Raw genomic sequence first — 9,628 nt, forward strand, 5'->3', positions numbered from 1 at the left:
CTCCCTCCTCCCTCCCTCCCTCCCTCCCTCCCTCCCTCCCTTCCTCCCTCCCTCCGTTCCTCCCTCCCTCCCTCCCTCCCTCCCTCTCTCCCTTCCTTCCTCCCTTCCTCCCTTCCTTCCTTCCTTCCTCCCTTCCTTCCTTCCTTCCTTCCTTCCTTCCTTCCTTCCTTCCTTCCTTCCTTCCTTCCTTCCTTCCTTCCTTCCTTCCTTCCTTCCTTTCTTTCTCTTCATTTCTTTCTTTCTTTCTTTCTTTTCTTTCTTTCTTTCTTTCTTTCTTTCTTTCTTTCTTTCTTTCTTTCTTTCTTTCTTTCTTTCTTTCTTTCTTTCTTTCTTTCTTTCTTTCTTTCTTTCTTTCTTTCTTTCTTTCTTTCTTTCTTTCTTTCTTTCCATGCCCAGCAGCATTCTGGGGTAACTCCTGGCTCTGTGCTCAGAAATCATTCCTGACAGGCTCAGGGTATCATATGGGATACTAGGAACCAAACCCAGGTCCATGCCAGATTGGCTGTGTGCAAGGCAATTGCTCTACCACTGTGCTATCACTCCAGCCCCTTACCTAGACTTTATTAGCATTAGATAGGTACTTTTGTCTGTTAATTCTTTTAGCCATTGTTCCCAGATGAATAAGTCTGGTCAGTCAAATTTGTACAGGAAGGAGAGTTTTAGTCCACGAGGATGAAAGCCCATTGCACCATGATTTTCTTCCTTATACCTATCTGGTTTCTCAATTCTTGCCATGACCCTGTTTCAGACCTGTTCTCCGGAGTTTGAATTATGGAAAGTGGAACCTCTACATCTGGCACCAGAACAGGGCCTAGCTAACCAAGCAGTGAGTGGGTTAGACAATTTTCAGGTTACCAGGGAGATAAAAAAAACTGGGGAATGTAGCAATTCCATCTGCCAGCAGATGAGGGAGGACACCACAGTCTCCCCAGAATCATGTCAATGGTGGTCCTTTCATTCCAGATGAAATATCGCATGCCCTTTATTGGAGCATCAGAATGCATGGCCCTTTTTCTGAATTGCTTCAAACTGCTCTGGTACCTTTATCATCATTTTTCACACTAGACTGCGTGTGCCATGACCTTAGAATTTCTCTGACACCCCAAATCTATAGTCACATAGACAAGTTGGTGCGGGCAACCCAAGTCCTGGGCACTGTCAAATGGTTCAGTGTGTGGGGTTATGGATTCATCAACAGAAATGACAACAAATCGGATGTCTTTTATTTATTTATTTATTTATTTATTTATTTATTTTACCAAACAGCTATTAAGAAAAACAGTCCCAGGAATTTTCTGTATCATGTTGGAGATGAGAAGACTATGGAGTTTGAAGTCATGGAAAGAAAGAGGGGTTAAGAAGTTGCTAATGGAACTAGGCCTGGAGCTGTGAAGGTCAGTTGCTAGTCTCTCAATCTATGTAGGTCCAGTCAATTCATTCCCCATTTTAGCACAGCTCTCTACCACCACAGTAACAGAGGCCAGCAGTGAAGGTGAAAGAACTGTAGATTCTAGGCAACATCCCAGACTCTAGTACCCATAATCTTTCTTCTACTGAAGGTGCTTTTTTTTTTGTAAGGCCCTCATCCTTTCAACCAACAGTATCCTACAGAGGGCGCTTATGGGTTGAACCCAAAGAGATAGCTCTATAAGAAGGGAACCAATTGCAGGAAGATAAGAGTGTCCCCCCACACACACCAAGAATCCCCCAGGTACCTAAGGCCTTTCCATCCCAGACCACCTTAACAGCTTACCACAAAAAGTGGTGATGGTGAGACCAAGCCCAGTCAAGGCCCAACTTGTGTTTCCATACCTTCAAACCCAGGCCATGACAGTGAGAACACTGAATCCTAACCATTGTGCCCTATGCCCCATTGAAAACACCTACTCTAGTGGTTGCCAATTACAATGATCAAGGTTTTTATTTTTTAGACCACATTGTTAATTTGCCAAGTTCCAGGGAAATACATGAAGCTGTTAGATTTTTATTGGTACTTGATAAGCTTAGTGATGTTTGCCAGATGATGCTTGATGTGTGTACAATGAATCTTGATTGTGTATAGCCAGAGGCAAATTTTATTTATTCTGTTTCATTTTTTATTTTTTGGGGGGCCACACCCGGTGATGCTCAGGGGTTACTCCTGGCTATGCGCTCAGAAATCACTCCTGGCTTGGGGGACCATATAAGACGCCAGGGGATGAAACCATAGTTTGTCCTAGCTCAGCTGTGTGCAAGTCAAACACCACTCTGGCCCAGTAAGGCAATTTTGTTTTTATCTATAGAACTTATTTACTGCTTTCTTGTTTAAGAAAAGAACAGTTTTGTTCTGCTAGGTGTAAGAATGTTTAGAACTTCTTTTCAAAATAAATATATCTGCAGAAATATTCTAATGGTTTTATGCAGAGAAGTCTATGGGGAAAATATTTAGTTGCCCTAGACTCATTATTACAGTGCTTTTAAACTTTAACTTTTTCATCATCATCCCGGAGAGAGCATTTTCTAAAACAGCAAACTTCTCTGACTTCCTAAGTATAGAAAGGACCCTTTGCTGCTCCAGGGTCTGATCATTTTACATGGCATTCCTCTGCCTAATTGATATGATCTTTTATAACTTCTGACCTAAACCAGTTAATTACCTGAACCCCCATTAAAATTAATGTAGCATGAAAACCTTTAACTAGAGCTACTGTCACTTTGAGTCATATACTTGGTATGGAATCCACTCAGACCATCTGGGTCTAACTATAGCTCTTGAATAACAGAAATTGAGTAAGTTAAAAGAGCTTAAAACGATCCAGTCTTTGGAACTTAGTTTTTGTGATTTGTATAAAGGCAAGAATTTGGAAAAAAGCTAATTGGTTTAAGAATAATGCAATTTAACCTATTATACTTTTCTTTTTATTATTATTACCTCTTTATAATTTATGTTTTATTGTGAATAAAGTGAATTACAAATCTTTCCCAGTAATATTTAAGGCACAGAGTAGTAATGAATGAGGGGCATTCCCACCACCAGTGTTGTCCTCCCTCCAATCCTGTTCTCAGCATGCACCCCTCTTTCCCCTCCATTACCCCCCATAATGCTAGTGCAGCTGTTCTCCCCTTGTACAGCTTGATGTAGATTTTGTATCCTTTCTGTTGTCGTTGACTTTGGATTTTGTGTTCAAGTCTGATCATTTTTTATTTCCACCAAATGGACATACGCCTGTCTGGTCTTAGTACCATCCATTTTCTCCCTCCAAATATGATACTGTTCAAGGTGATTCCAGTAATGTGGCTCTCTTGGAGATATAAGAAGGGATATGGGAGGAGTCCATCTAGGTGTTGTAAGTATCCCTTTGGAAGAAGAAAGGGGAAAGAAAAAAAAGAAGAAAAAAGTAACCAAAAATCAAATGAGATAAGACTAAAACAAAACAACAAACCAATAAGGGAGTAACAAAAATAGTACAAAAAAGATTAAGAAAAATAAAAAAAAAGAGTAAGCCAAAACCCAAAAACATCAGCTATGAAGAAAACAAACAAAAACAAAAAAAATCAAAAACAAGAATCAAGAAAAAGAAAGAAAGAGGAAAAAATGGACCAGCAACTTCTTACAAAGGGTTGTGTTTCTTTTTTCTTTCTTTTTTTTTTTTTTTTTTTTTTATAGGCACTGCTGGTTTACCCATGGTGATTCTTAGGAGCTGTGATTCCTAGGAATTAGAAATTACTGTGAATGGTTTAGAATGTCCTTACTATCTTTATGGCAAAGACCCTCGAGTGTAGGCTTTTCCTGTGTCTTATAGAATATTAATTCTTTCCCTCAGAGCAGGAGAACTGATAATGGTAACTTCTCACTGTCTTAGATTCACATACTAAACCATATATACGGACCAGCTTTATATGGAAGAGGTGCTGTGACCTATTTCCATGTAAAACAGGTTGGAATCAGATCTGTGAGTTTGGGAAATGTGGGACCAATTTCCAATCAGCCTACAGGGCTAATTTTGCCTTGGCAATGTTCCTTTTTGTCCTCAGTCCCACATCATTTTCATCCCTACCATCCTAGTTGGGGTCGGAAAAATGGCTTCAGACCCATTCACCAGGGGTTGGATTACTAAAAGTGGACCCTCTACATACACCAACTCAGTTCTAAAAACCCTCTCATTTCTTTCATCATGTGTCTTCTCCCCTTAGCTGCTCTTCTAGGATTTAATTATATTATGTATTGATTATATAAAATATTAATATATTTTTCTTTTATCATTATATATTATATATTTAACTTAACTATAAGGGAAGTTCAAAATTTGTATTTAGCCTCTCTTGGAAGAAACCTATGTCAGCAAATTCATTTTAATATTATGATGTACCAATAAGGTTATATTACCTTTTTCAACATAAGCATATTAAACATTTTTTGAGATCATATTTTGATGGGCAGTCTGTCCTATGCAAAGTGAGAGGGTATTAGTCTCATTAGCCTCTTCCAACCAGATTCTATCACACCTTACATGTCTTCTAACATTGCCAAATGCCATTTGATGGTGTGAATTGCTACCAGTTGAGAACCACTGCTTTAGAACAGTAATTTTTTAACCTTTTGCCACCTATAACAGTACCACTAGAACATTGATCTCAGATGGGCAATTAATTGCTGCATGAGATCAATGGGTTTTTAACATTTTTATGAGTATGGACCTGCTCTAGTTCATAGGACAACAATTAAAACCAATGCTAAAGAGGAAATGATTAGCAGTGATAACAATTCATATTAGCCCATTTTGAACTGCCTTTGGCAAAGTATTAATATAGATCAACTCAAGAAAGAATTGACTTGTGTATAGAGGAAGTAAGTGGGAATGAGGAGATCATACACTTGGAGGTTCCCATGTTAGGAAAATGTAAATTGTTACTAGACTTCAGACAGTAAGAGATAAGTCTAAAAAACTGCTTTGAGCATCAAAGTCACAGTAAAACTTCTCATCGAATAAAGAGAATTAGTTCTACAAAAGAGATCAGATAGAGTGATCTTTCCATCTCTTATTTCAGATGGTCTGAAGTCATTCATCATTATACTAACTGAGAAGGGCAGGGAAAGTAGAAAAAAAAATCAATTTCAGAATTATGTCTAAGAACAGACTGGGGATATGTTGACTGGCATATTAGTGGAATTGACCAAAATAAAATAGATACGAAACTAATAAATATTCCATTAAATTGTATTTTCCAATAAACTTACAAACCCAAACAACTTGTTAGCTTCCAGACCTATCCAGAAAAAAACAAGTTTTATATGCCATTCATGGCATGCTTCCCAACATTTGTTTTATATATAAGTAAAGATAGAATGATAGAAAGGGGAACTATTGAATATAGTTGGGCCAATACCAACTATGCTTAGGGCTAACTACTAGTTATGTGCTCAGTGATCACTTCTAAAAGGGTACAAGGGGAACATGGGTGAAGCCTAGGCCAGACAAGATCAGCCTCAGGCAAGCCAAATGCTTTAACCACTGTATTATATATAGTCCCTAGATATTGAATTTTCCTATAAACAATATAAAAGGATAAATATATTTTAAAATAATTGAATGCTATTAGTGCAAGACAAGGAAAAGTTACCTTTATTTATAGTTATGTAATCTAACATGGTTTTTGATTAATTAATTAATTTATTTATTTTGGGGTCACACCCAGTGATGCTCAAGGGGTTACTCCTGGATATGTCCCAGGAATCGGTCCTGGCTTGGGGGACCATATGGGATACCAGGGGATCAAACTGTGGTCATTTTAAGTCAGCTACATGCAAAGCAAATGCCCTACCACTGCACCATTGCTCTTGTCCTTAACATGATTTTTATATTGATAAATTTATATAATGCCACTTTATTTTAGTATCTATTGAGAAAACATGCAGCTCTTTTATAAACATTAAAGCAGGTGAATAAATTAACAGTTTTCTCCCAGTCCCAGTAAACTTTAAAAGTTTACTATTTAAGCCAATATTAATAACACTTTGTTTTCCTACTTGTTTTTTCAGGTTCATAAAAACATAGGAAGAGATACTTACCTGGCAGGGGAGATACCATGATCACGAAGGTGGTTTCCCCAGGGTAAGGCTTATACATTGCACTCCAGATGTGCTGACCCCTGTGATTTCCCCAAATGTGGGAAACTCGACTGCATAATTTGTGGTAGTGGGGGACTGCGTTCGTGCTCTCCCCTGGGGAAAAAAAAACATAGGAAGATAGATAAATGACAAGCAAGAGAAACATGCTTTATGGAGTTTGTTTGATCTACTATGCTTTGTTGGTTTTGCATTTGTGTTTCCATAGAGTGGATCTAGGCTGATGATGTTGCATTAGTCTGTTAGTCTCCTGTGCTTATCACATAATGCTTAGTTTCAAATCCTGGATACTGAACTCTGATTGCATTGATTGCTTTTTTTAAGTTGTCTTATGAAAAGTGAAATGATCAAGTTCTAAGTTACACACATAATTTGGCTCCAACTCTGTGAAAGATCCTCACTTTATACAAAGATAAAGTCCTTACGGGCTTCAAATTTACTATTCTTTGTTTGTTTGTTTGTTTGTATGTATGTTTTGGCCACACCAGTTTGATGCTCAGGGATTACTCCTGGCTAAGCGCTCAGAAATTCCCCTGGCTTGGGGGGACCCTATGGAACACCAGGGGATTGAACCGTGGTCCTTACTTGGCCAGCGCTTGCAAGGTATACCTTACCTCTAGCACCACCTCACCGGCCCCTCATATTTACTATTCTGAGAAGAACTCAGATTATATTGATATCCATTCTTCATTCAATTAGAAGATAGTAGTGAAGCCTCAGGCATCTAGACCCCAAGCACAGGTTCCTATTTAGATAACAAAATTAATTGCTTTTTTTTAGTTTTTTTTTTTAACTTACATTTTGGTCAGCAAGTAGTGTTTTTCTTTTTTTATTTATAAATTTATTGTGATCAAAGTGAGTTACAAATCTTTTACAGTAATATTTTAGGCACATATTGACATTGAATCGGGGCATTCCCACCGCCAATGTTGTTCTCCCTCCACCCCAGTTCCCAGCATGCATTCCATATCCCTCTTCTTTACCCCCCAGGCTGTTAGTATAAGTGGTCCCCTCTGTGTCTAGCTTGTTGTAATTGGGTATCTATTATGTTGTCGTTGGCTTTGGATTTGGTGTTTAAGTCTGATCATTTGTGTTTTTGTTTGTTTGCTTTTTTATATTTATTTATTTACTTTTTATTTCTTTCTTTCCCTTCAAACACAACCACAACTCCAATCATCTTGCTCTGCCTCATAAATTGAAGGGAAAAATAATGGATGGTACCAAGACCAAACAGTTGTATGAACATTGAGTAGAACTAAAAAAAAAAAAGATAACAAAATTAATTTCTCACATGACATCCCCAGCACGATTTCCTCAGGTTCCTCATTGGGTTACCTGTCACTGGAGAAAGCCCTCATATAAACCACGAACTGAAACTCATGACATAACTCAACAGAGGAAATAAAAACTATCCCCTAACTAAACTAGGGATAGATTTCCTTATTTGGAATCTCTATTGTGTATCTCTCTCACCAATATATACTTTGACAAAAGACTAGCTAAATTATAAATTCGTTGACCAGGTTTGTGTCATGCCTATCTAAATCTAAGCCTGAAGCACTCTTATTTCAAAAGTCCTTGAAAGAATATCAGAAGGAAAGAGATATCATTTTGCCTTTCTTCTCCAAACCACTGTCCCAGTATCTATTGCTGCCTGACTGGCTGAGGCTGTATTCCTCATTTTCTTTTCATAAGGTGGAATATTTGTAGTTCCTTTCTTTTCTGTTCAGTGTCTGATCATCCTCTGTTGGATACTCTTTTTGTTTTTTGGGCCACACACTTTGATGTTCAGGGTTACTCCTGGCTGTGTGTCAGAAACTGCTCTTGGCTCGGGGGACCATATGGACACTTGGGATTGAACCCAGATCTATCCTGGGTCAGCCACACACAAGGCAAATGCCCTACTGCCTCGCTATTCCTCCGGCCCATCTATTGGATACTCTTAACTGTCTTTTGCTCCTTCCTTTACAAATGAGTATGAGATCAAACTGTGTTGAATTTGGTCCTTATATATGGGACCATTTTATCCTCACTACCATAAACATCTTTCTAAGTCAATATTTATTTATTTTAAGGCAGTTTGTTTATTTATTAATTGATTGGTTTTGGGACCAAACCCAGCGATACTCAGGGGTTACTCCTGGCTCTGTGCTCAGAAATCGCTCCTGGCAACTTTGCAGAACATATGGAATGGCAAGGAATCAAATGGGGTCAGTCCTGGGTGAGCTGCATACAAGGTAAATGCCTTACTGTGGTGCTCTCTCCTAACCCCTATGTCAATAAACAACTGTATTATTTACCATATTTAACTTATTAACATATTGGACTGATTCTAATTATTACTTAAGTTTTTATTCTGAAAATCTTGTTTTTGGAAATGAATAAGAAATACTATATAATTGATTTTAAAAATTAATTCTGATTTTTTATTTTTTATTGGAATATATAATTAATTATCAGTATAAATTTTGAAATCAGTGCAGAGTACCATTGGTGATCAATAAAATTCACCCATTTTACGTATATAGCTCCACAAAAATGTCTACATCTATTTAACCATAACTCCTATCGTTGTGTGGGTATTTCTTGCACCCCAAACATTCCTTTATTTCCCATTTTAATCAGGGATCAACTCAACCCCAAGCCAATCACAGGAAACAACTACTCTGTAACATATCACTGCATGTTTGATTTACCTTTCTCTGTATTTTGTGTAAATTAAAACATACCCTATGCCTAGCAAGTTGTATTAGCCAATTTTCTTTATTTGTGAACCAAATTTCACAGTGATCAATGCTTAATCCTTGTATTGTACACAAGGATCACTCCTAAAGGGGTTGGAAGATCAAACAGGGTGCAAGAGATTGAAGCTAAGTAAGTTTTGTGCAAGGTTAGCACCTTGCACTATATTGCTTTTCTTTCTCTCCAGCCATCTACCTAATGTTTTAAGAATCAATCATGTTGGGGCTGGAGTGTAGAGGTAGGGTGTTTGCCTTGCATATGGCTGACCTAGGATAGACCGCAGATCAATCCCCCAGTGTTCTATATGGTCTCCCAAGCCAGGAGCGATTTCTGAAGTACCCCTGAGCGTCACTGAATGTGGCCCAAAAACAAAAACAAAAACAAAACAACAACACAAAAGAATTAATCGTGTTTTGGAATGTAACAACAATCCACTGGTTTTATGGTAACATTCCATTTTATAGAGACACTACAATTTACCGTTTTTTCACCTCCTGATGTTTCAAGTTTGGCTTAATATGACTGAAGTTTCTGCCAGGTCATTGCTCACAGCGAGGATTTTTATTCTTCAAAGATGGCATAGATCATTAATTACACTGTGAGTTGACCAAGTAGGAGACTGTATACGTGGTATTGGGCCCTTTTAAGGTTTTGGAGATACCAAAGAGGACACAACATACCAACCATTGGCTGGAACAAGATTTTGCCAATAGAATAGAAGGAGAGCAGCAAGGTCAAAAGCAACAGTGTGTACTTATTCCCCAGGATAACTGGGTCATG

At 38.0% G+C, this 9,628-nt stretch overlaps 1 non-coding gene across 1 annotated transcript; it reads left to right on the plus strand.

Annotated features, from left to right (window-relative positions):
- The first annotated feature begins 6,041 nt into the window (after positions 1 to 6,041).
- Positions 6,042 to 6,205, plus strand: LOC125997727 (U1 spliceosomal RNA). The gene has a single exon (XR_007491757.1). It is a non-coding gene; the product is annotated as a U1 spliceosomal RNA (small nuclear RNA).
- The last annotated feature ends 3,423 nt before the right edge of the window (positions 6,206 to 9,628 follow it).

Source organism: Suncus etruscus, chromosome 19 (assembly GCF_024139225.1).
Source record: "Suncus etruscus isolate mSunEtr1 chromosome 19, mSunEtr1.pri.cur, whole genome shotgun sequence".
In the NCBI taxonomy this organism is placed as follows: domain Eukaryota; kingdom Metazoa; phylum Chordata; class Mammalia; order Eulipotyphla; family Soricidae; genus Suncus; species Suncus etruscus.